This window comes from Rana temporaria, chromosome 3 (genome assembly GCF_905171775.1).
Source record: "Rana temporaria chromosome 3, aRanTem1.1, whole genome shotgun sequence".
Lineage (NCBI taxonomy): Eukaryota > Metazoa > Chordata > Amphibia > Anura > Ranidae > Rana > Rana temporaria.
Window position 1 is genome coordinate 110,413,287 of NC_053491.1, and position 26,598 is coordinate 110,439,884.

Here is a 26,598-nt window from a genome sequence, read left to right on the forward strand (position 1 = left end):
CCCAGGTCCACCGCCACTAATGCCACTTGCTGTCTGAGTGCGTGTCTGAGCTGTAGATATCTAAATAGAAATTGTTGTGGGAGGGAGAATTCCCTTCTCATCACTGAGAAGGGCTTGATTCCACTTTCTGTTAGGACCTGAGAGAGGTACAGTACCCCGTACGAGGCCCAGATCTGTGAGTCTGGTACTGAGGTCAGTTCGGGCATGTCTCCATTAACCCATAGTGGCGTGTGTGAGTGGATATGTGACCTTTCTTGCTTTTTAAGGGCTATGTCCCATATCTTTTGGTGATGTACTAGCATGCCTGCTCCAAACTGCGGTGTCCTACACCCTCCCTGTCCCTTCCTGAATATCGCCTGGCAGGGAGTGTGGAACACACTTCCCGGCTTGTTGCAAACCATCGATCCATATTTCCTCGACTCAGTTTTATTATAATGATATAAATGGGACAGTTGTGCTGCTATATAGTAGTCCTGAATATCTGGCAGGGAGCATCCCCCCTCTAGCGTGGGATTCTTAAGTACAGACCAAGCTAGCTTATGTCTGCCCGATCCCCATACAAAAGAGTTTAGTATTGCCTCCATCTGTTTGAATATCTTTAGTGGGATATATAAGGGAGCGTGCCATATCATGTATAAGATTTTGGGTAGTAGAATCATCTTGATTAGATTGATTCTTCCCATAACCCCCAGAGGTAGTCTCGCCCAGGCCTGGGTTCTAGATTTAATGATTGCAAATAGAGGGTCTATATTAAGGGACATATAGTCTTGTCTCCTCCCAATATCTAAATGTGTTCCACTCTGCCCATATTTCTAAATATACCTTCCGTTTTTGCCTTGAGGTCCAAACCAAATCCTCCATTCTGTTCAGATTTTCAACTCTATTAAGCCACATCCTTATAGTTGGAGGGGATGTCTGCTTCCACGTCCCTGGTATACATGCTCGGGCAGCATTTAAAAGATGGCAGGTCATTGTTCTCTTATATCGTCTCGCTGATTTATTTTTTGCCATTTATTGGCTATCGCTTATCATTGTATTTTTGCCTACGAGCAGTTATAAAAATTCACTTTTTGGGTTAGCACAATTAATTTTTGTTACACAATTGTATGAACTGAATATTTATGTTTTTTAATTGCAGCACTCACAATTTTTCACACACACACACACACACTATATATATATTATATATTTTAGCGCCCCCTTACTTTCAGTATGGGCACTACGCTAAAGTTAGTGGGAAATGGGAGAGTTATTTTGCTCCCATTTACAAATTTGCTAAATTGGAACTTCTGTCGTTCCAGAAAAATCCACTGGGTTAGTCTGTCCTCCAGGGATGCGGTACCATCCCTGGCCAGCAGTTGGCACCAGAGAGGTTCTGGCAGAGCAAGTTTTCCCTAGCGGCCAATCAGAGGAGTTTTTCCCCTCGCGGGGCATGCTGGGGGAGAGTATATCTGTGACAGGTGTCATGTGCTCGAAAATCTTCGCGGGGTCCCGGTTCCAGGTGCGGCATCCACCTTCAGGGTGCGCGCATCCCATGGACCCTGCCGGTGTGGCCCACCTGGCCAAAATTGCAGACTACACAGAGCCTCATCCGGAGGCGAAAGGGGACCTCATTGGCTTACTGAGTCCCCGGTTCTATTGAGAGGATCCCAGGCTGGGTGCCATTCGATTGGGGGGTCCAACAGGGCTTGAACGAACCAATCGGGGATCTGGTGACTGGAATACTGACAGGTATGCTTGCTGTCATCTGGTAAACCAATGCTAAAACCTACTGGGAGGATTCGCTCCGTTCACCTATTTAGCTCGCTTAAAAGTAATAGGCCTGTGGCAGAGGCCCTAGAGCCAGGTCTGTGAGAGAGGCCTGTTCCTCCCAGCAAATTCAAAGTGACACCTCGGCTGCCAGACTGTTGAGAAGGGTCTGTCCGGGGGCACGTCACCCACTCTGGCTAGAGTGGCGACGAATCACAAATTGACATTACTGAGAGCAGGACTGCTCGGTTCATATCCAGGCCCGATACCGCAAAGTTCTTCCTTTTTCTTCATCAACCTTTTCTTCCTATTTGATGTTGATGTTGGCCTGGAAATAAAGCATTGGAAAAACTTTTTTCACTGTCTGGACCTTCGCTACTTTGTTCTCCAACTACACCCCTAGACCATATCAAGGTAACTTAATATGCCGATCCCAACAACAAATCAGCGGCTCCTTCGGGGGTAGCGCCACACACACTATATTATATATATATATATATATATATATATAACCTGGTTACTTTTCATAACCGTTGCTATGTGAAATTTAGAGGGGGTCAGAGAGTTAGTTAACTCTGATCACTTTGATTTGTTCAAATTTGGGTCTCTGTTTCAGCTTTGGCTGTGCTGTGGGTCCATTCTGTTTCTGGGGTGCTGATCTCATCCCGGGTCGGCAGGTGACAGCAGTGGAGTCAAGGATTGGGTGCTCTTGCCCAGCAGCCTATCAGGAGGGTTTGGCCTCGCTGTGCAGGCTGGGAGAGACTATTTATGAGGCAGACGCCATCTTCCTGGACTTCTCTTTGTGTGGCGCCCACCTTTAGGGTAGCCACTTCACGCCTCCCCGGCAAATGGCCTTCCGGGCCGGGGTGCGTGTGCAACTCAAGGATCCTGGCTTTAGGACCACGTTGGCCCAGAGCAATTGATCTGCCGTTTGGGGACTCAGTAATCGACTGGGTCCCACCTAAGTAGGCATTAATCAGGGTAGTTACTACTGACCCTGAAAGCCCCCGATTATTTTAGAATGTGGGCTTAACAGCCAAACCGCAAAATTCAGCATTTGGGAGGCAGGATGGAATAGCGACCCCTGCAAAAGTAGGTTTGGACGAGAAGGAAGAGTCCATGGATCCCCTACTGCCACCCTCATGATTTCTGCATACTAGGATCGTCTGGGTCATTCCAGAGCTACTAGAATTACCGGCTTCTGTTCCCTTTTGATCCTGCATAGAAGCCTCGGTAGAAGGGTCACTGGGGGAATGCATAAAATCTGTGAAAACTGAAACTGCAGGGATACTAACGCATCTCCCGTATGCAAGTGGATCCCTTGCTCTTAACACAAAGTTGTCCAATTTTGAGTTAAACTGAAGGCCAATAGATCTATGACCGAAATACCCCATTTCTGGCATATGGCCAGAAAAATTTCGGGATGTCGAGAATATTCTCCCGGGAACAATTGTTGACAGCTCAAGAAATCCGCCTGCCAATACTTCACTTCCCGGAATGAAGACTGCAGAGATAGGCAAGATACATGCTTCTCTGCCCAAGCCAGAACATGGTTCACCTCCCTCTGGCTGTGTGACTTTTGGTACCCCCTAGGTGATCGATGTAAGCCACTGCTGTGGTATTGTCGGATTGTATTTGGACAGGATAATCCTGAAACCTGAATGTCCAGGCTGTTAGAGCCAAACATACCACCCGAATCTCTAGGATGTTGATGGACAAGGTTTTTACACTTTTACTGATGTTAATGTAAGTAGAATGTCTTGGCATTAGCAGAATGTAACAAAGCTCATGGTTGCAAGAACAGCCATGAGTGTGTTTCTACTTTGCAAAGCAGGTTCTGGTCTTTAAAGGGTCACTAAAGGATTTTTTTTTTTTAGCTAAATAGCTTCCTTTACCTTGCTGCAGTCCTGGTTTCATGTCCTCATTGTTCGTTTTTGCATTCATGTTGCTGTAAATCCTCTCTGTTCTGGACACTTCCTGGTTGCCTGTTTCCTGATGACCACAGTACTGGGAGATTTCTCACAGTGGTCACTAATCAAGGAGGTGTGAGTAAAACTAAACTGGATTGGTGCTGAGGAGTTTTAGACAAAGTATCACTGCTCTCTATTGGCTGACTGCCCTCTAGTGGCTCTCTGTACATCAGAGAACCAGGAAACAACAGCAAAAACGAAACTACACTGCAGGCACATTATATGATTGTTTTTTTATCTATTTTTAATCATTTTTAAAAGGAATCAGTTAACTATTATGTCTCTATGCCCTGTAAACAGTCATTTCAGCAAAAAAAAAAATTTCCTTTAGTGACCCTTTAAAGCATGACTCCCAGAACAAAAAATAAATAACAAATAAGCCTTGTAGTGGGGCCCCCACACTGCAAGGGTAAACTGCTCAATAGGTCAAAGGATACAGGGCTAAGGAGTAATACTAATGCCGCGTACACACGATCATTTTTCAACATGAAAAAAATTTAGTTTAACCACTTACCCCCCGGACCATATTGCTGCCCAAAGACCAGAGTACTTTTTGCGATTCGGGACTGCGTCGCTTTAACAGACAATTGCGCGGTCGTGCGACGTGGCTCCCAAACAAAATTGGCGTCCTTTTTTTCCCACAAATAGAGCTTTCTTTTGGTGGTATTTGATCACCTCTGCGGTTTTTATTTTTTGCGCTATAAACAAAAATAGAACGACAATTTTGAAAAAAATGAATATTTTTTACTTTTTGCTGTAATAAATATCCCCCAAAAATATATAAAAAAACATTTTTTTTCCTCAGTTTAGGCCGATACGTATTCTTCTACATATTTTTCGTAAAAAAAAAATCGCAATAAGCGTTTATTGATTGGTTTGCGCAAAAGTTATAGCGTTTACAAAATAGGGGGTATTTTTATGGCATTTTTATTAATATTTTTTTTACTAGTAATGGCGGCGATCAGCGATTTTTTTTTTGGTATTGCGACAATATGGCGGACACTTCGGACATTTTTGACACATTTTTGGGACCATTGGCATTTTTATAGCGATCAGTGCTATAAAAATGCATTAGATTACTATAAAAATGCCACTGGCAGTGAAGGGGTTAACACTAGGGGGCGGGGAAGGGGTTAAGTATGCCTGGGTGTGTTCTTACTGTGGGGGGGGGGGGGGGTGGCCTCACTAGGGGAAACACTGATCCTCGGTTCATACATTGTATGAACCGAAGAAAAGCATTTCCCCTGCTGACAGGAACGAGAGCTGTGTGTTTACACACACAGCTCCCGTTCCCCGCTCTGTACCGAGCGATCGCGTGTGCCCGGCGGCGATCGCGCCCGCCGGGCACACGCACGGGAGTCGGGGGCGAGCGGGGGGCGCGTGCGCGCGCCTCCGGCGGCGCGCGTGCGCCCCTAGTGGCGGCTAAAAGGTAGGACGTCATAATACGTGATCTCGCCTAGGAGAGCCACCTTGTGGACGTATTATGACGGTGCGGCGACGGCAAGTAGTTAAAAAAAAAAAATGTCATTTAAAATGATCGTGTGTGGGCTTTACATCATTTGTCGGCTTCTGAAAAACGTCAACTTTTTTTTTCCCGAGCATGCTGCATTTTTTAACGACATTTTTGAACTATGTCGTTTTTCGGGTTGTAAAAAATGATCGTGTGTGGGCTAAAACGACGTTAAAAACCCACGCATGCTCAGAAGCAAGTTATGAGACGGGAGCGCTCGTTCTGGTAAAACTACCGTTCACAATGAAGTAAGCATGCTGTAACAGACAGAAAAGCGCGAATCGTCTTTTACTAACACGGAATCAGCTAAAGCATAAAGTCATAAGACGTCGCGTTTGCAGTTTGGGAGAAGCCATGGGGGGGGGGGGGGGGGTATGAATTTAACTTTTTGGCCTAAAAGCAAGACAGACACTCTATGGCAAAAAAAATAACACTGCACATCACACTGAACACACCATCTCCACCATAATGCATGGGCGATGTAAGATTTCTATTGAACCTAAAGATAGAAGACACAAATTACACATATTTTGGATTTTTTGGCAGGTAAACTTGAAAGTTAACCTGTTGCTTTGACCTGTTTGGGTGAAGCAGAGGTCCACTTTAGGGAATAGAAAGCCACAATATTATCAAAGGCTAGAATTGGATATTTTTTCACATGGTATTCACACGGTCTGTGGAATGTAGAAAAGATAAAAAGGTGCAACAACACTGCACAAGTTCAGTTGATTTTTATTCTACATGACATGAAAATAAGTCTTCTCTTTTTTGTCATGTAGAATAAAAATCGGCTGGATTCGACTAGTACTGTGGTGTTCTCATCTTTTATAGATTTCTCAGTCTATTCTGGGGACACTTGAGGGCACCCCAGGTGACTCAGAGTTGTCTCTTAAAGGAAAAAAATGTTTTTGCTCAAATGACTGTTTACAGGGTATAGAGACATAATAGTTAACTGATTCCTTTTAAAAACGATTAAAAATAGATAAAAATCAATCATATAATGTACCTGTAGTTTCAGTTTTGTTTTTCGTTCATTCATTCATTACCTGTAGTTTCAGTTTTGTTTTTGCATGTTATCTTGCCTCTGTGCTGTATAGAGCCATAGAGAAGTGATGGTTTGGAAAACGAAACTAGAAGCTCCCAGTACTGTGGTCCTCAGGAAACAGACAACCAGGAAGTGTCCAGAACAGAGCAGAATTACAGCAACATCAGAGCAAAAACGAACAATGAGGACATGAAACCAGGACTGCAGTAAGGTAAAGGAAGCTATTTAGCTAAAAAAAAAAAAAAAAAAAATTCCTTTAGTGACCCTTTAACCGGTTAACGCCCACCCACTGTATATATACGTCCTCTTTTTAAAGATGGATATCTCGGTAACGGCAGCAGCTGCTGCCACAACCGAGGTATCCATCTCTTCTGTGGGCGGGCGTGTAAACGATAACGGCGGTCTCCGCGGCGGATTCGCCGTTATCGGTGGCGGGAGAGGGCCCGCCGCTCTTCCGCCGCTTACCGGAGCCGTCGGTAGCGGCTGAGGAGATCGGATGCTGCTGGCTCTTCAGTGAGGACGCGAGTGAGGGCAAGATGGCCCCCACCCGTCCTCATAGCTTTGCTGGGCGGAAGTGACGTCAAAACGTCAGTCCCGCCCAGCGTCTTAAAGAGACAATTTTTTTGTTGTCATTTTTTTAAATGACAAAATTTCCATTTAAGTCTAAATATGAGATCTGAGGTCTTTTTGACCCCAGATCTCATATTTAAGAGGACCTGTCATGCGTTTTTCAATTACAAGGGATGTTTACATTCCTTGTAATAGGAATAAAAGTGATACATTTTTTATTTTTTTATTTCAGTGTAAAAAAGTATAAAATCAAATCAATAAAAATAACATTTTTTTTTTTTAAAGCGCCCCGTCCCGACGAGCTCGCGCGCAGAAGCGAACACATACGCGAGTAGCGCCCGCATATGAAAACGGTGTTCAAACCACACAAGTGAGGTATCGCCGCGATCGTTAGAGCGAGAGCAATAATTCTAGCCCTAGACCTACTCTGTAGCTCAAAAAATGCAACCTATAGATTTTTTTAAACTTCGCCTATCGAGATTTTTAAGGGTAAAAGTTTGACGCCATGCCACGAGCGGGCGCAATTTTAAAGCGTGACATGTTGGGTATCATTTTACTCTGTGTAACATTATCTTTCACAATATATAAACAAATTGGGCCAAATTTATTGTTGTCTTATTTCTTAATTCAAAAAAGTGAATTTTTTCCCAAAAAAAAGTGTGCTTGTAAGACCTCTGCGCAAATACGGTGTGACAAAAAGTATTGCGATGACCGTCATTTTATTCTCTAGGGTGTTAGAAAAAATATATATAATGTTTGGGGGTTTTAAGCAATTTTCTAGCAAAAAAAACTGTTTTAGTCTTGTAAACGCTGAATCTGAAAAACAGGCTCGGGGCTTAAGTGGTTAAGCTGAATCTCAACCCTTTCCTTTTTTCAAGTTCCTGGTCCTTTTTTCAAGTTCCTGGTCCAGTTCTCCAACACATTCACACTGTCTGAGGGCCATTCATTAGCAAGTACTTTTCACCAACTTCTGTATTTTCTGTATATTCTTTCTATATGTAGCGCTACCCCCTCAGGAGCCGCTGATTGGTTTGGGATCTCCTCTCTCTTTGCTTGGCTCACCCCTATTTAACTGGCTCGAAACCTCCCTTGACACATCAAAAACCTGGCTGGTGTATTGTGACCTCTGCTTGGCTGGAGTCACAATAGCCGGAATACAACATGCAATGACAATGTATCAACGGTATTACCTGCTTTATGGATGGTCCCTCCAGGTGAGAAAATATACACCACACAGTCAATATATTTAAACCAAAAAAAAAAAGATAAGTTTACTTTATGTAGATTAGTAGACACAATATGATTCTGCAAGGGCCCTTGCGGGAATCAGTAGTAAATAGTAATAATGAAAAGATCTAAGCTAAAGAATGGTACCATTCAGTTAACTGCTTGCCGACCAGCCGCCGTCATTCTACGGCGGCAGGTCGGCTCTCCTGGGCGAGAGCCCGTAGCTCTACGTCGGCTCTTTGAGCCGCCACTAGGGGCGCGTGCGCACCCCCCGCTCGCCCCCGACTCCCGTGCGTGTGCCCGGTGGGCGCGATCGCCGCCGGGCACACGCGATCGCTCGGTACAGAGCGGGAACCGGGAGCTGTGTGTGTAAACACACAGCTCTCGGTCCTGTCAGCGGGGGAAATGCTGATCTTCTGTTCATACAATGTATGTGTTTCCCCTAGTGAGTCCACCCCCCCCCCCCACAGTAAGAACACACCCAGGCATACTTAACCCCTTCCCCGCCCCCTAGTGTTAACCCCTTCACTGCCAGTGGCATTTTTATAGTAATCCAATGCACTTTTATAGCACTGATCGCTATAAAAATGCCAATGGTCCCAAAAATGTGTCAAAAGTGTCCTAAGTGTCCGCCATAATGTCGCAGTACCGGAAAAAAAAAAATAAAAAAAAAAAATCGCTGATCGCCGCCATTACTAGTAAAAAAATAAAAATAAAATTAACCATAAAAATACCCCCTATTTTTTAAACGCTATAACTTTTGCGCAAACCAATCAATTAACGCTTATTGCGATTTGTTTTTACGAAAAATATATAGAAGAATACGTATCGGCCTAAACTGAGGAAAAAAAATGTTTTTTTATATATTTTTGGGAGATATTTATTATGGCAAAAAGTAAAAAATATTCATTTTTTTCAAAATTGTCGCTATATTTTTGTTTATAGCGCAAAAAATAAAAACCGCAGAGGTGATCAAATACCACCAAAAGAAAGCTCTATTTGTGGGAAAAAAAGGACGCCAATTTTGTTTGGGAGCCACGTCACACGACCGCGCAATTGTCTGTTAAAGCGACGCAGTCCCGAATCGCAAAAAGGTCTCTGGTCTTTGGGCAGCAATATGGTCTGGGGGGTAAGTGGTTAAACTAATGTAGGAAGTCTATGCTCGCGAGCTCCCTCTAGCGGGCAATCCTGCAGAACAGCTAAAGAACGTCTCGAGACTCAAGTCCACGTTGCGGCCGGTTGGTGCACGTTAGGTTTATAATCCGCAAGTGGTAAACGATGAGAGAAAGTTAATCAAACAAAGTATCTTGAACAGTAACGTTGGTGAACTGATCGCTCATTAGTTAGTTAATATACAGAAGTGACTGACGCTATCAAGTTAGAGGGCCTCTAAGTTTCAGCTAGAGGCCAAACATGTGTCTCCGGCTAGTAGGGTGGCACTAGGTTGACTGTCTAAAGGGAGAGTTGGAAGTTGAGCATGTGCTCTCTCACCCAACAGGCCCGATCTGCCTGAGTTCTTCTCAAAAGACGCGTTGGTAGATCACTGCTCCACAGCACAAGGGTCCCGGCATCAGGCTCTCCACCTGTTTCAGTTGTCAGCTGGGTGGCCTCTCCGATCTCCGGGAACACGAGCTGGATACTGGGGTCTTGCTTCCTTCCGAATGGCAGGTCTCTTGGAGGATGTAGGCCCAGGCTTCAGGCCTAGCAGCCCGGCTGTGCTGTCCTCCACAGCTCTGCAGAGGAGAAGATGCAGGTCCCGAGAGAGAGAGATCAGCCCCTCCCTTTCCTGAAGTAACCTCCCCCATAAGTCTGTGCGGAGGTGTCACATGTTCTGATAACCCAGGGCATTGTGGGATGTGTAGTCTGTTTCTCCTAAGAGTCAATGGAGTCCATATCTCCTGCTACTTGCAGTCCCACAATGCATAACTTCTTAAAGGTATCTTACATATTTACAAGCGTGAGCAAAGTTCCAGCAGGATACAGGCCTGTCATTAGACTCTGACAGGATGACCCTGCTACATATAGTTTTTACCATAATTTGTCTTAATGTTTATAACACCCCCCCCCCCCCCCCATAACTAATCAAACCTTTATATTAATAAAATCCTGTTAAGGCCTCAGATACAGGGGGACACAGTACCCATGTAAACTTATGTATACCGTGTTTCCCCGAAAACAAGACCTACCCCGATAATAAGCCCTAGTAAAATTATTTTAACATTTTTTTTAATCCACTTTGCAGAATGATTGCAGCGGCTCCCCCTCTCCCGATGCCCGCAGCCCCTCCCTCCTCAGCACATGGAGCGGGCAGACGCCAGTGGGACACTGGCTCCCCCCTCCTCCGCTCTCCTCCAGCCCGATGCCCGTAGCCCCTACCTCCACAGACCGGGCAGACGCCAGCAGGACACTGGCTCCCCCCTCCTCTGCTCTCCTCCCGCCCGATTCCCGTGGCCCCCTCTCCAGTGCACAGAGCGGGCAGACAGCAGCAGGATATAAAAAGGTATTTTGCAAGCACACCTGGCAATACGGGAGTTCAAGTCCAACAAGAATACCTACACTCAGGACTGTTGAATGCATCAATATTCAACCCTTCGGGAGTTCTTGCCCCCTCATTAAGGGTATTTTGCGATGTGGTTCTGCAAGATTTGGAGAACATTAAAATAGTTAACTCTAAAATGGATAAAACATTGGAGGAGGGGCTGGATACTTTGTGCAAAAACAAAGAATTGGTCATCCTCCCCGCTGATAAAGGCGGGGGGATAGTAGTCCTGGATCGTAAAGACTACCTACAAGAATTGAACAAAATAGTTGAGGATCGGGACACTTATGTTCCCTTATTAGGGAATCCAATTATTCAATATAAACAGACATTGGAGAAATTGATCCATAAGGGTGCCCGATCAGGCATTCTAAAACGAGAAAGAACAACTTTTTTTGATACCAAAGGCTCCAAGGGTTCCAATATTGTATTGCTTGCCCAAAATCCACAAAAGTTTGACTTGCCCCACGGGACGTCCTATCGTGAGTGGTATAGACTCTATTACATCCCGGGTGGTCAAGTATATAGACCATTTCCTCCAACCGTTAGTCCAACAGGCACCCTCATACCTCAAGGACACCAAACACGTTTTGAACTTACTATCCCAACAATCTTGCAACGATCAAACCTGGTTGGTAACAGCAGATGTCACATCCCTATATAAAATCATTCCACATGGACTGGGTTTATCCGCAGTCAAGTATTATTTGAATCTTTTTTCTACCATACCAGAGGAACAACAATCCTTCATTATGGACCTTTTGGAATACGCAGCGAATCATAATTATTTTTGGTTTAGTTCAAATTTTTACAGGCAACAGCGGGGCGTAGCAATGGGGGCCAAGTATGCCCCTAGCTTGGCCAATTTATTTATGGCACGACGTCATCTACAAGGACCGCAATCCTCGTCTGGCCCTATGGGCAAGATACATTGATGATGTCCTCCTCCTGTGGAATGGCACCGCCCCACAGCTTGACGAATTCTTCCTTTCGATTAACAATAATGAGAGGGACATTCGTTTTACCATGAAGCCAGCCAAGAACAAGTAAATTTTTTGGACCCAACTATCATCTTACTATCATACTATCATCAAAAATGAAACAGGCTTCAAAACCATATCCTATTTCAAGAAGACAGATGGGAATGCATATATTCCTTTGGGGAGCTGTCAAAGCATCTTGGCTACAGTCAGTACCAATTTATAAGAATGAGATTTAATTGCTCAGAAGTCACAGATTATGAAATACAGGCTGATATCTTGAAAACAAGAATGGTTGAAAAAGGCTATGATAGGGGCTCTCTAGACATCACCCAGAGAGAAGTAGCTGGGATCGATAGAACTTCATTCCTAGAGGATGGCCCCAAACGAAAAAGAGATCGACCAAGGATTCCTTTCATTACCACCTATTCCTCTCAATATTTTATGGTCAATAAAATTATCCGTAAACACTGGCATCTTCTGGGAAACGATGGGATCATTAGCACATTTTTTACCAGCAAAACCAGAGGTGATCTTCAAAGGTGTTCCCTCTCTGAGATAGGGTGGCACCCAATGTGGTAGATCCACCACCTAAAAAAAGTGTCCTTTTTCCAGAAAGAGCCTACTGGCTACCATCAATGCCGGAAATGCCAGCTTTGCACTCTTAATAAAACCAGAAACAAAAAAACTGAATCATTCAGATCAACCAGTACATCAAGGGAACACTTGATTGAGTCATTTGTCACCTGCAGTTCCACAGGTGTGGTATACCTGTTGGAATGCCCATGTGGGCTTCAGTATATAGGGAGAACAAAAAGAGCAATGCAGGTACGCATAGGGGAACATATAACTAACAACAAAAGTGGGTATAAAGATCATTTGGTTTCCAGACACTACGATCTTTACCATCAACGTAACCCTGCTAACACTCTTATTCTGGGTATAGATCGGTACAGCCCTCATTGGAGGGGTGGTTCATTGGTCAGGGAAATATCCAGGATGGAAATGGCATGGATCCATCGGATACGGTGCTACACACCCTATGGGTTGAATATTGACATAGATGTGAACGCATTTATAGACAATAGCTGATTATGCGATTGTGAACCTTATCTGAGCTCCCGGATAATACGTACATACTCATACTCTTTTTCAAACATGAATCCTTAATGCTCTCCTCCATTTTTTATTTTATTCTATTTTAATTATAGTTTAATTACATTTCAATTATACATACACCGATCTTCAATGATTACATTCAAATTTCCAACAGATTATCCAATTGCAGGCAGGGTATAGGTGAGAGAATATAGACACATAGCTTTGTGAACAATTGGGAACTGTGTGAATGTTTCTCTTATATAAATCACCTGCTATGTTTAATGGCTACCAGCCATTTTATTTTGTCCCGCATTTGTTTTTTGCCTCTGGGTGCAATACTATATTTGACCACAGGGAGCAATAAGTGGCCTTCTCCCCAGAGTAATCAGGTTTTATCAACCTGATGCTCACTAGTGTCCAATTTTTTCAAGTAATATTTTTTATTAATTTTTATTGAATTTTTCAATTAAAATAAGGTTTCTCTCTTTTCCTTTAAACACTATATATATTGTTCATTGAGTGTTGGTATGTCAACTTTCACAATAATTCAAATTCATGTGTGGAGTGGAACGTTTAATATTCAACACACAATCCACCTACACAGGTTAACTATTGAATATTTAACTGATTCTCCCACCCTGGGTTGTTTGGAAGTTTGGGAGGTTTGGCCCCTTTCTCCATTCGAGTTGTGCTGCGCTATGTATCGAATACAATTGAATTGGCAGTTTTGCCCATTTTCAAAATGGAAATATCCGCGGCAATAGTACTCACCTCCCTGAGTGAAACGTCAGCTTCATATGACATGTACACATGCGGACCAACGCTGTGACGTAGTAGGCGTCACTACAGCAGGGTGAGGAGTGGGCGTCACTGCAGCGGGACGTGCGGGACTCGCGTGTCATCCACGCGGCGCCTCTGTTTGGCGTATGGGCAAGTATGCCCATAACCATCATGTGACCACTAGTCCAAGTCTAGCTGAACAGCATGGGAGGAGCCTCATGGTCAGGTGACTGACCGACCCACGGCAGAACGCTGTGAGTCCGCGATGGGCTGGCATCTGACATCTATTCAACATAATGGGGTCCCACCTTACTGTTGGCAAGCTCATCCACCTTAAGCATGGCATCAATGGTGTAAAAATACGAAAGAAACTTGGACAGCCGCAAATAAACATGCCACACGTGGTGTACTAGCTATGACTAAGCACTGAAGCTACAGTGCGAAACGTTAGCTTTTGCTCCAATTTTTTTGCTGTGGCATGTTTATTTTGTGATGGATTTTAATTAAAAGAACATTTTTGGAGTGTGGCTGTCTAAGTTTCCTTCATATTTTTGCATCACTATTGCATTGCCGGCACCCATGGTTTGGTTCCAGTGAGGAGGTTCTTTGAAGACTACTGAGCGGTTATTTTCTCTCTCTACTATGGCATCAATGGACATGGAATGGCAAACCACGTTGACTGAGAGGTCCCGGCTTGTGATCGGATGTCTCCTGGTGAGCGTGCATACTAATTCCACTTAGCAGATAGCAAAGCATTATAGTTAAATGTGAGTAAAATTAATTTTTTATGTGACATATAGACAACACTGACACCTTAGCCATAAGGACAGTATGGGAGGATGTGTTCAAACTTTTTACCCATATTAGTACAAAACTTTTCCCTCTTCCAAGATGGCTACCCTAGCTTCGGGGATGCTAGGAGCTCAGATGGGGGCGGTCCTATCTTTGTATAAGAGATATAAAAAGCGCTGAGTCAGCATGCAGCTCATGCCCCAGGTCGAAGTCAATTGTGACGAAACGGCATAGGGTAGCGGGGTGCTGACGTCATCACTACATACAGTGTCCCGGAGTGAACGGGCTGTGTTAGCCGGCCGGCTACATATTTTCACATGCAAATTTTTATCTACTTATTGTAAGTGCGATTTTAAATATTTTTTACATTAAATTGTTTTACTGGATTATACTATGTCAGCCTTCTTTCCTTCCTCACCTTGGCTATAATCACTATTGATTAGACATGTGCACTGGCAAAAAAATTTTTTTTTTCGTTTGTTATTTTCGTTTTTTTTTTTTTTTCGTAAATTCGGGAAATTCAAAAAATTCGTTTTTCCGTTTTTGTTTTATTCGTTTTTTTTATTTTTTCGGAAATTCTGAAATTTCGGTAATTTTTTTGCTTTTTTCGTAAAATTCGGGAAATTTTCGGATATCCGAAAAAGCAAAAAAACGGGAAAAACGAATGAAACGAAAAAAAACGAAAAGAATTTTCGGAAATTTTCGAATTTTTCAATTTTCGAAATTTAGAATTTTCAAGTTTTTTATTTTTCAATTTTCGAAATTTCAAACTTTTCAATTTTCGAATTTTCGTATTTACGAATTTTCGTATTTACGAATTTTCAATTTTCGAATTTTCGTATTTACGAATTTTCGTATTTACGAATTTCGAAAATTCGAAATTGAAAAATTCGAATTTCGAAATTTTCAATTTTCGAAATTTGGAAATTTGGTATTTCCGAATTTTCGTATTTGCAAATATTTTCGCATTTCGAAAATTGAAAAATAAAAAACTCGAAAAATTCGGAATTTCGAAAATTGAAAAATCCGAAAATCCGAATTTCCGAAATTTGAAAAATTCGAAAATCGAAATTTCGAAAATTGAAAAAATTTGAAATGTGAAAAATTCGAAAACTGAAAAATACAAAAATTGCGGAAAGAAGCCGAACGTCGGCTACTTTTGGAAACTCGTGACCCGCTGTATGCAACGTTCGGAAGGCTGTCAATCAAATAGGAACGCCCAGCCCATAACCAGAAGCGGCGGGAGAACATCTATCTCGAAAACGGTAAGTACAGCATTGATTTAAAAAAAAATACCCGTTTCTGCTCCCCTTAAATAGCATCAATCTAATGTTAAACATTTATTTTTTGGGTGAACCTCCACTTTAAAGCTGCAGAAATTTTTAGTTTTTTTGTTAGTCCACTTGACAGCGCAGTGTTACCACAATTTATTCACAGACACCAGCAGGACACTGGCTTCCCCCTCCTCTGCTCTCCTCCCGCCCGACGCCCACGGCCCCCTCTCCAGTGCACGGAGCAGGCCGACGGCAGCAGGACACCGGCTCCCTCCTCCTCTGCTCTCCTCCCGCCTGATGCCCGCGGCCCCCTCCCCAGTGCACGGAGCAGGCCGACGCCAGCGGGGATCCTGGAGCAGAGAAGAGCCCAGGCAGACCATGCGACAGCCAGGGAAGCTGCAAGAAAGGAACCGTATTTTCACCGTAAAATCTATTTATCTGAGTTCATGGACGGACACAGCAGCAATTGACCTTAGGGTATTATATCCTTCCTTCCAGGAGAGACTAGGCAGAAAAAAACAGCACTTCAAGTGTTAAGACACTTTTCAGTACAGCTCCTCCCAGGGGCCGTGGTCCCCCGGGTATAACCCACTTTCTGACTCAGCAGCTCCAGTTCGTAACAAGCAGTACAAACAAAAAGGAGGGGTGGGTGCTGTGTCCGTCCATGAACTCAGAGAAATGGATTTTACGGTGGAGTACAAAAATCCTATTTTCTCTTCCGTTCATGGACAGACACAGCAACAATTGACCTTAGGGACGTCCCCAAGCAGTGTCCAAAAATTCGAGGGGTGGGAAGACAACACAGCAATTAAGCTTCACCCCAAACCAGAGTTCCTCAACGGAGGAACTTCAACCAGAAACAGCCGCCTGCAAAACCTTGCGGCCAAAGGAGGCCTCCGCAGATCCACTCACATCCACCTTGTAAAACTTGAAAAGGTGTGGATTGACGACCAGATCGCTGTCTTACACACCTGTAAAACAGACGCCTGATGGCGGAAAACCCAAGAGGGATCAACCGCCCTGGTCGAATGCGCCATAACCATAAAGGGAGGCGCCCGCCCCTTTAGGGCATAGGCCTGGAGCACAACCTGTCTGATCCACCTGAAAATGGAGGCCGACGAGACCGACAGACCTTTCACTGACATGAACAGTGAGTCCGATCTCCGGAACGGAGCCGTAGCAGACAAGTACGCCTGTAGGGCTCGCACCACATTCAAGGGAAGTAACGTGGCCTCCTTCAGCTGAGGACATAAGGATAGTAAAACAATGTCCTCATTATAAAAGAGCCCTGCAAGACAAGGCCGCCAGATCAAAAACTCTTCTGACCGAAGGAATGGCTACTAAGAAAGACAACCCTCTGGGACAGAGAGAGAAAGAGGAATCTCCCGAATGTCCTCAAGCGGAGCCCTTTTGAAGCACCGAGAGAACCGAATTCAAGTCCCACGGAGGCAGTGGAGGACACACAGGAAGGTCACAAGCCTGACGGACCTCGGACCTCCAGCTCCTGGCTCCCAACAGCCATGCTGTTAAACCCAGCGACTGTAAAGCAGGGCAAGAAAAAAAAAAAAAAAAAAAAAAAAAAAAAAAATCGGACCCTGCGACAGAAGATCTACTCTCAGGGGTAGAATCCAAGGGACGTCTGTCACCCGACGCACCAGGTCCGCGTACCAGGAAAGGCGCGGCCAATCCGGAGTGACCAGGATTGTTGGCATCCCCTCTGCTTCCACTCTGCGCAACAGGTGAAGGAGAAGCTTCAGAGGAGGAAAAGCGTAGATTTAGGCGATAGTGACCCCACGGTGCCACCAACGCGTCTGACCAAGGGCCTTTTGACCTGGCCACGAAACGTGACACCTTCCGATTGAGACGGGACGCCCGAAGGTCTATTTTTGGCACAACTCTGAAAACACTTCAGAGTAGGTAGTCGGCTTGCCAACTCTGCACCCCCGGAATGTACACGGCCCACAGAGCCGGAGCATACCTTGTGGCTCACCGGAGGATGTGTGCAACCTCCACCACTGCGGCCGAGCTTTGCGTGCCCCCTTGATGGTAGACAAACGCCACGGCCGTAGTGTTGTCGGACTGGATCCTGACCGAACGGTCCTGCAGACCCGGAAACCACTTGGGGAGACGCAGCCTGATAGCCCGGAGCTCCAGGACATTGACTGGCAGACGGGACTCCACCTGAGTCCAGCGCCCTGGGCTGACTGGACACTCCAGAACGCCCCCAGCCGGAGAGGCTGGCATCCGTCGTGACCACTGTCCGATAGCACAGCAAAAATAATTTCCCGGTCCGAAGTACCGGAGATGTCACGAAGTTTCGAAAGAGGCTAGCATGGGACCCAGAATTCTCTTGCAAAGGCGAAGCGACGACCACTGCTGGGTCGCAAACCGCTGCACCGCAGACTGCAGTGTCTGGAGTTCTTCCGTCGGGAGAAAAAAAAAAAAACTTTCTTCTGAGGAATCCAGGACCAACCCCAGGTATTCCAGTCGCTAGGACGGAACCAACATTGACTCCTGGACATTCAGTAGCCACCCGAATCTTTTGGAGGGCTGGCAGGTGATGAACCCATCCTCTCCTAAGTCTGAGCTTAAAGAAGCTCTCAGGAGAAAGTTGTCCAGGTATCCCACAATAGCGATTCCGCGCTGCCTTAGCAGGGCCAGAATCGGAGCCAGCACCATTGTGAAAACTCGTGGTGCCGAAGCCAGGCCGAAGGGGAGGGCCACAATCTGAAAATGGTCCTCTTCGACCTCAAAATGCAGAAATATGGGAATATGCAGGTACGCGTCCTGAGTACCCAAGGATGCCATAAAGTCCCCCTGATGGAGAGCCGCCACTACCGAGCGAACAATTCCATCCTGAATCTTTGCACTTTGACAAAAGAGTTAAGGGCCTTGAGGTCCAGGATTGGACGGACCCCCTCCTTTTTTGGGGACTACAAACAGATTGGAGTAAAAACCCCTGAAACCGTTCCCTTGAAGGAACCGGTATAATCACTTCCCTGACCAGCAGATCCTGACCAGCCCCTGACAGGGCCACCCGGCGTACCGGAGGAAGCTGGAAGGAAAAATCTGTTTGGTGGACAAGAGAGAAACTCTATCTTGTACCCCGAGGAAACTACCTCACAAACCCAGCGGTCGGAAAGAGGGATCTCTACCGAGCCGCGCACCTGCAAAGTCGGCCCCCCACCCGAGTGTCTGGTGGGGGCAGACCTACATGCAGGAGCAGACTTGTTGGGCTTGCGGACCAGGTGCGCTTTTTGATCTACAGCGGGCGCCTTAGCACCCTGGAAAAAGTTTTCCTGCCGCACCTGGGGCGAAAAAAAAAAAAACGCTAGGGGGAGGTAACGGAGGGACCCTGCTTATGACGAGGCTCCTTACCCTTCCCAGATTGCGGGAGCAGAGTGCTCTTACCCCCTGTAGCATCTATAATGATGTCATCCAGGGACGCCCCAAAAGGCCGTACACCCTTCAAGGGTAAGCCCCTCCTAAGGACCTTTTAGAGGTTTGGTCCGCAGACCTACACACAAGGTGGCATAGTACCACTGCGTAGACGGAGGCCCTGGAGAGCAAGGGGAGCGTATCCAGGGCCAATTCACAGGAAAACTGCAGGCCCTGCACCAACTGGTCAGCCAGGCCCACACAGAGCTCAGGAGCCTTATGCGTCTCCAGCTCCTGCAGCAGGGACTTTGCCCGCTCGGTAATTGTCTGACACTAGAGCTTCGTCCAAAACCGGTCTCACCGCCGATCCCACTACTGTGAACATGGAGCGGGCCACAGCCGCAGCTCTCCTAGCTGCGGGGTCCATAAAGGCGGGAGCCCCTTCCACAGGTAACGTGGTAGACTTGTTCAGTCTGGACACAGGGGAGTCCGCTGACGGAGGACTTTTTTTTTTAAAGTCTTCCTCAAAAGGATAACGGACCGCAAAGTATTTTGGTACAGCAAAAACTTTCTGCGGCCGATCCCATTCCTTGTACATTATTTTGTCCAGGTCTGGAACACAAGGAAACACTTTTTGCGTTGCGGGGCGGCTTGCGGAACCAAAAAAGTGACCGGCATCTCTGACGACTCTGCCATCCTCAAGTTTTTGAGTGTGCCGCACCGTAGTGATAAAAGATCCAACAAAACGCCTTATCAAGCGCTGACCCTGAAGCAGAGTCATCCTCACTGACCGTGTGGGCTAAGCCTGCAACATCTGACATGACAGAACCAGAGCCAGCAGCAGCAGAAGGGTCTGGTTCCGTGTCAGAGCCATTCCCAGAAGCAGGCGCAGGGAGGGGGTTTTTACCCCCCTTCTGTCAATTTGTCGCTTCAATCCTGACGATAAAACGCCTAAGGGACTGCCGTATGGGCTCTACAGAGACCGCAGGGGCACTAAGGGTTAACTCAGGCATGGTTGGGGTAGAAGCCTCTGTTCAGACTCCATGTGGACCCACCGCTTATGCCTCCTTAGTACTGCAAGGCAGACACCCACCGGTCACCCTCCTGGTTGCAAAACAGAGGGCAGGGGACCCCCAGGGAACTTACCACTCGACCCAGTTGTAGTGTTAGCTGAAGCGCTGAGAAGTGCTGGCTGCGCTGCGCTGTCCCTCAGGAAGCTATTTGCGGGCTTTTGCTGCGCTATTACAGGCACTAGAGGCCAAGACTTTTGCAAGATGGCCACCGTATGCAGGGAAAACCAGCATGTGGGCCACAAGAAAATGGCCGCCAACCTATACACACCTCATCCGCGACAAAATGGCGACCATACACCTGTTTAAAAACACACAGTGAGACAGCAGAAAGACACAGCCCAGCACATACAGCAATTCCCCCAACAAAAACAACAGCACCTTACAGTACACGGTCCCCGGTAGTGACAGAACCCCAGGAGGGCCCCCCCCTTACAGCCGCCACCCAGCATGGGAAAGGAGGGAGAGGAAGGGAGAGAGGAAAGCAGGGCGGACCCTCATTCGACCTCCCCAAGGAAGCACCAGCCATACCACCTTGCCAGGGCAAGGGGTCACTACTTACCCGTCCTGCGACCACCGGCTGGAGGCATTCCGGACAGAACCAACGTCGGCTAAACGGCATGGCTGTCGGCCAGACACACTGTGACAAAGCCATAGAGACTGGTCATATAGTGTGGCCTGGAACATGTAGTTCCCCGGCCACCCCTGGAGCAACGGGGCATGTCGTGGACGACCCAGAGCTGAGCTGAGGGCTGGCACACGCTCGATGGCCGAGCATGGGGGGACTACAAGGATCAAGACCCAGCCTGTCACCCAGTCGGCAGAAGATATCAGGAACAAAAATGCAGGAACAAAACAAAATAAAAGCAAAAAAAATAAAAAATCCAGAGTACATGGACTCCAGAAGGCCATGTCTACTCCTGAGGCTAGGCAGAAAAAAACTGGAGCTGCTGAGTCAGAGAGTGGGTTATACCCGGGGGACCACGCCCCCTGGGAGGAGCTGTACTGAAAAGTGTTTTAACACTTGAAGTGCTGTTTTTTTCTGCCTAGTCTCTCCTGGAAGGAAGGATATAATACCCTAAAGGTCAATTGCTGCTGTGTCCATCCATGAATGGAAGAGAAATAAGCCCTAGTGTGTTTTAGGTTGCCAAAATTAATATAAGACCCGGGCTTATTTTCGGGAGAAACACGGTAGTGTATGGACGTATCGCCTGATCACAAAAACATGTTTAGTTGGCAACCTGGCTCCCTAAGCCAAGGGACCCGTGGTCCACTTCAGGATGCCGACTCATCGTTACCCCTTAATGTTGGGCACTGCCACCTGTGTATTATAAAAGGGAAGAGGTCTGGGTCCGAACGGGCGCAGCCTGGATGGGACAGGAACAGCTGAAGAAGGTTGCTGGGACATGTAGTCCACATCAGGATGCTGACTCATCGGGACCCCGTAATGATGGGCACTACCACCCATGTATTATAGAAGGGGAGAGGTCAGGTGCCCCACTAGTACAGCGCAGATGGGAACAATTTAGAAAGGTTGCTGTCCACTTCAGAACTCCATAATGATGGACACTGCCTCGCTGGATCTCACAAGTATAGACTTCACCCACAAGGACTTTACCTGTGCAGGTACGCTGGGGCAGCCGCAATTAGAGTTGGATAGGGAAAGGTTGTTTCACCCTGTTGCATATGTAATGCTAAGTGTTCAGTAAAGTTGTTCCAACTGCAATGAGCCTAGCCTGATGTTCTTCAAGGGGGTGCATGTTGGGTCTGGGCATATTCCTAAAGAACCTGGCTCTGTAAAAGCACTATGGGGTATTTGTAGCAGCACTACAAAAGGTTAACTCACAAGGCAAAAAAAGAGGAGGAAGTTGCCATGGGTAACAAAGGGAAGAACAGTTAAAACAACCAGTTGTTTGGTCTGGTACCTGGTTAGGTGACAGGTCCTCCCATAGAGAGGGGGGTTGGTGCCCTGAGTCTCTCCCTAGCTGTCCGTCTCCTCTGGTCACTGGGAACAGACTAGTGTTATGAAGATCTAAGGCTTGATCACTAGGTACTGGATGTAAGGGTTAATGAGCACGCACAGGGCCCGCTTTGTGCTCGGCAGAATGCCATTTTGTTACCGGGACTGGTGGAGTGGGCAAAAGCTCTGTATGTCCTTCTGAATGCAAACATGCATCAGTTACAAATGTGTACAAGTGTCATGGGATAAAACATCTCACGGAGGAACTCTGCTGATGATTTCTGAACACAAGTGTCTCATCTCTGAGTCAGGGATTGCCTTAAAGTTGTTGTAAAAGGTACAACGTTTTTCACCTTCATGCATTCTATGCATGAAGGTAATAAAAAAACTTCTGTGTGCAGCAACCCCCCCTAATACTTACCTGAGCCCCCTCTCGATCCAGAGATGTCCACGAGAGACTTGTTTCTCTGGGGACTCACATTCCTGACTGGCTTTTGGCAGCAGCAGGAGCTATTGGCTTCTAATTCTGTCAATCACAGCCAGTGAGCCAATCAGGAGACAGAGGGGGCTGGGCCAAGTTGCGGCGCCGCGTGTGAATGGACACACAGAGCCGCAGGTCGGGAGCGCGCCTGCTTAGATACCCCAACAGCAAGCTGCTAAGATAACAAACAAGACTTTAATATCACCCCCTTTCTGCCCAGGCCAATTTTCAGCGCTGTCACACTTTGAATGACAATTGTGCGGTCATGCAACCCGGGTTTCTTCCACCGTCTGTATCGATCCGGCTATCCAAGCTCACATGATCCTCTGTCGCTGACATATGGGTCCATCAGTTGCGGTAAGGGTATCCATTCTTACTACACTAGAGAAGATTGATTTCTTTATTAGATGTCCTGTCCATCAGCTTGGACTTACCCATTTGAAGAGCACCATTCATTACTGCAGACTCACTCTCCATTTGTTTGCTTTGGACTAGATCTAGGTCATTTTGACTAAATCTACCTTCACTTTTTTATATATTAGGTTGGACTTCCTTGTTCTTCTTATACTGAATGATTATTATCACGTGGGACTTTCTTACTCATTTAGTTTTGAATGATTTTTAGAACGCTCGTCCTTTTATGTGTATTCCTATTTCACATAAGGGTTAGCGCTACATTCTATCCACCTTCCATTTAGAATGTTTGTCACATTTCTACGTAGCAGCTTCCATTCATATTATCTATTTATTACTCACTAGCCCTTTACTATTGTTTTCCCACTTTCACCGTTTGCACAATATTTTTTCACCTATCCATACTGTACCCATATGATTTTTTTTATGTAAGTACCGTCTCTTGGCTTTAGGTAGCCATGCACAGCCCTTTTTAAACATTGATGGTGAGAAAGTTACTAAGGATAAGGTCATGTAGGTCCTCCCTGATGGATAACAAAGAACAACTGAACCATTTTAGGGACTTCTGATACTATTTCACTATAAAGCGCACCACACATTACAATAGGACTGTACAATCTCCTTTAATTTGGATATACGTGGCCCGAATTCAATCTGTGGTCAATTCCGTCGGCACGACCTGACTCAACAAAGTTCATCAGAAAAACTGAGGGAGGTGAAAAATTGTTGGCCGAACTTTGACTGCAACCTATCAGATGCAGCCACTCTTCTGCTATTCTAGCAGCCCCAGGTGTCATGGCTTATTAAATTACAACACAGATGTCCCGTGCATCCCAATGCAGGAAGTCCAATTCATGTCAATTGTGACACAGCAACTGCATGGACATAGCTGCTGCTCCCATTTTCATAACTGTGTGGGTGTGCATGTCTCCAAAAATCAAACTGCATTCGGGGACACCCACAGGGCTGTCAGATTAGAAGCCGCTGCATCCCAATTGACATGAATGGGACTGCCCTGGCTGTCCCTCTGAAAATCAATCCACAGAGAATACATCACCTCCTGTTCACAGGCGGGGGACGGTGCATGGATCCAAATGCACAGTGTCTGCGTTTGGATCTGTGCACCTGTTCCTACCTCCATATCTGACTATGTGCATAGAGCTGCTGGGTCTGCATGCATGCAGCGCCAAGGTGGATGCACACATCAAAAAGCGGCTCAGAATAAAGGATGGGTGTCTACGCCCTTCAAGGTAACATGGAATCTCCAGTCATATCTGAAATTACGTTTTCTTTTCAGCTGCAACAGAACCCTGGTATTTATGAACTGACTTTGTATAATAACAAGGATCCATGTCATGAAAACAAACAAATATCACTTACTGTAGTACTTACTGTACTTGTCAGGTGGCCCAGCAAGGTGTAAAGTTCTTTGTTGCGTAAGATCTGCTCTCCAGGTGCGTCTTGGCGTTCCTAAGCTGAGAAAGAAACGCTTTCCTGGGAAGTCATTCTTCCAGCCAGCTCCCTGGAAGGAAGGAAGGACAGCACTTCCAAGACGATGACTGAAAACACAAAATACAAAAAGCAGAAGCTGCCTATGAAAGCAGAAGGGGAGGAGGGCGGTGAACTTCCTGGTTAGAAATTCTTCTTGTCAGGGTGAGAGGAGGGAGAGGGCAGGACAGAGATTCAGGTGACATGGATCCTCCCTCCATGCAGTCTGCTGGGCTGACATCAGTGTTATGGTGTGTGCAGGTATAGGGCTCAGTCAGGTCAGGTGTGTCTGTGTTCAGCTAAGAAGGGAAATCTTTCACAATATACTATAGAAGCGCCACAAAATAAATGTGCAAATATAACAGCGGTTAGCACTTGTGCCTTGCAGCACTGGTTCCAATCCCAACCGGGACACTACCTGCATGGAGTTTGCATATTCTCCCTGTACTTGTGTGGATTTCCTCTGTAGACTCCAGTTTCCTCTCACACTCAAAACACATGCTGGTAGGTTAATTGGCTCACATGAGTGCACCCATGCTCAGTTCCAGGCAGTTTCTGCACCGGAAACTGACCTGAAACTGACTGCATTGGTGTGAACTACATAGTTAGTCAGGTTGAAAAGACACAAGTCCATCCAGTTCAACCATAAAAATAAAAGCCATTGGAATGCATGGAAAACACTGTGCATGCATTTTCAGAGCCAGTTCACACCACATGGAGTCCAGTGCGTTTTTGTTCTACATCAAAAACGCAAGGAAAGTAGGTTATATAGTTTCCAGTGGCATAGTTCACACCAGTGCAGTCAGTTCCAGCGCTTTTCAGTTCCAGCAAAAAAGTAGAACATGCTGCATTTTTCCTGCAAAAACGCACTGGAACGCATCAAAAATGCACTGGACTCTAGTGAGAAAAAAACAAGAAAAAAAAGCACATGGAATCTTTTTAGAAACGCACCAAAAACGCACCATCGAAAACCTGTTAAAACACGCATGCATAAACGCATCTGGAATGAATCTGGAGTGCGTTTTTGTGGTGTGAACCAGCCCAGAAAAAAAAGAACTGCATCTGGTGCGAAGTTGCCCTGAATGTCCAACCAAAGACAAAAGTTTATTTTTCATTCGCATTCCCTTTCAGGTTTATATTGCTACAAGTGGGTAGTGGCGCAGCAATTAGGTGATGTTATTAACAAAGTTCATGAATTAAGTCCTTTGAGCTCATAGCTCTATGTATGAAGAGTAGGGATGAGCTCCGGCGTGTTTGCACACTCCATGTGCAGAGCCCCCCAGGAAGTCGGCACGGCGCTGCGCTAATCACAGGCAGGGAGTCATTGTCCCGATGCTCGGCTGCAGAGATCGGGAAATGTCCCCATGCCAGTGATTAGCGCAGCACCGACTTCCTGGCGGGCTCTGCACATGGAGTGTGCGAACACACCGGAGCTCATCCCTAATGAAGAGTAAGGATGTTCGCACAGTCCACGTGCAGAGCCCGCTAGGAAGTTGGCACTGCGCTGCGCTAATCACAGGCAGTGAGGCATTGTCCCGATTCGTGGCTGCAGAGATCGGAAAATGTCTCACTGCCTGTGATTAGCGCAGCGTAGTGCCAACTTCCTGGCAGGCTCTGCACGCAGAGTGTGCGAACACGCCGGAGCTCATCCTTACTGAAGAGCAAAGACCACTGTGTCAGGGCAGCCTTGTAGGGGAAGTGAAGCGATCTCAAAAAAGGCACCTCTGAACAGGGCCGTCATCAGGGGGGGTACAGGCAGTACACCTGTAAGGGGCCCGGAGGTCCTCAGGGGCCCAGATGGCAACCCCCTTTAAAAAAAAAAAAACTTTTAGGGGTCCGGAGGTCCCCAGGGGCCCGGAGGCCCACAGGGCCCCAGGTGGCAACCCCCTTTTTTTTATTTATTTTTTAGGATTTGATTTTTTTTTTTATGCTAAGGTCATGAGCCTTTTTTTTTATTTATGTAAGCACACGGTGAGGAGTGCTGGCTACAGTGTGACTGGTGTGTGAATGTGGGGGTGACACTCCTGCCAGTAAGGGGTGTCACCCTCGGTCGTCGGGGAGAAATTATCTCCACGACCGTGTGAATGTGGTATGAATGGACAGTGACATAATTGGGGCCTTGGCGTGGCGTTGCTGCTCCCAAGTCCTGCATGGTGGACTTGGGCTAATCCAATGTGATGTGGATGTGGTGTGTGTGAGCTAGGGACTACAGTGGTGTGCATGCGTGCATTCTCCTTGTGCCATGATGAATGTGTGTGTTTAACGTGCAA

At 46.2% G+C, this 26,598-nt stretch overlaps 1 protein-coding gene across 2 annotated transcripts in view; it reads right to left on the minus strand.

The window, feature by feature from the left end:
* The window catches only part of IRF5 (interferon regulatory factor 5), an 84,909-nt gene extending 60,364 nt beyond the window's left edge, over positions 1–24,545 (minus strand). The window contains exon 1 of one of the 2 annotated variants that reach the window (XM_040343225.1): positions 24,233–24,545. The gene's annotated coding sequence lies outside the window, so the exon portion shown is untranslated. Of the gene's footprint in view, positions 1–24,220 lie in introns of both variants that reach the window. The other variant, XM_040343224.1, reaches the window with a different exon arrangement.
* Between the last annotated feature and the right edge of the window lie 2,053 nt (positions 24,546–26,598).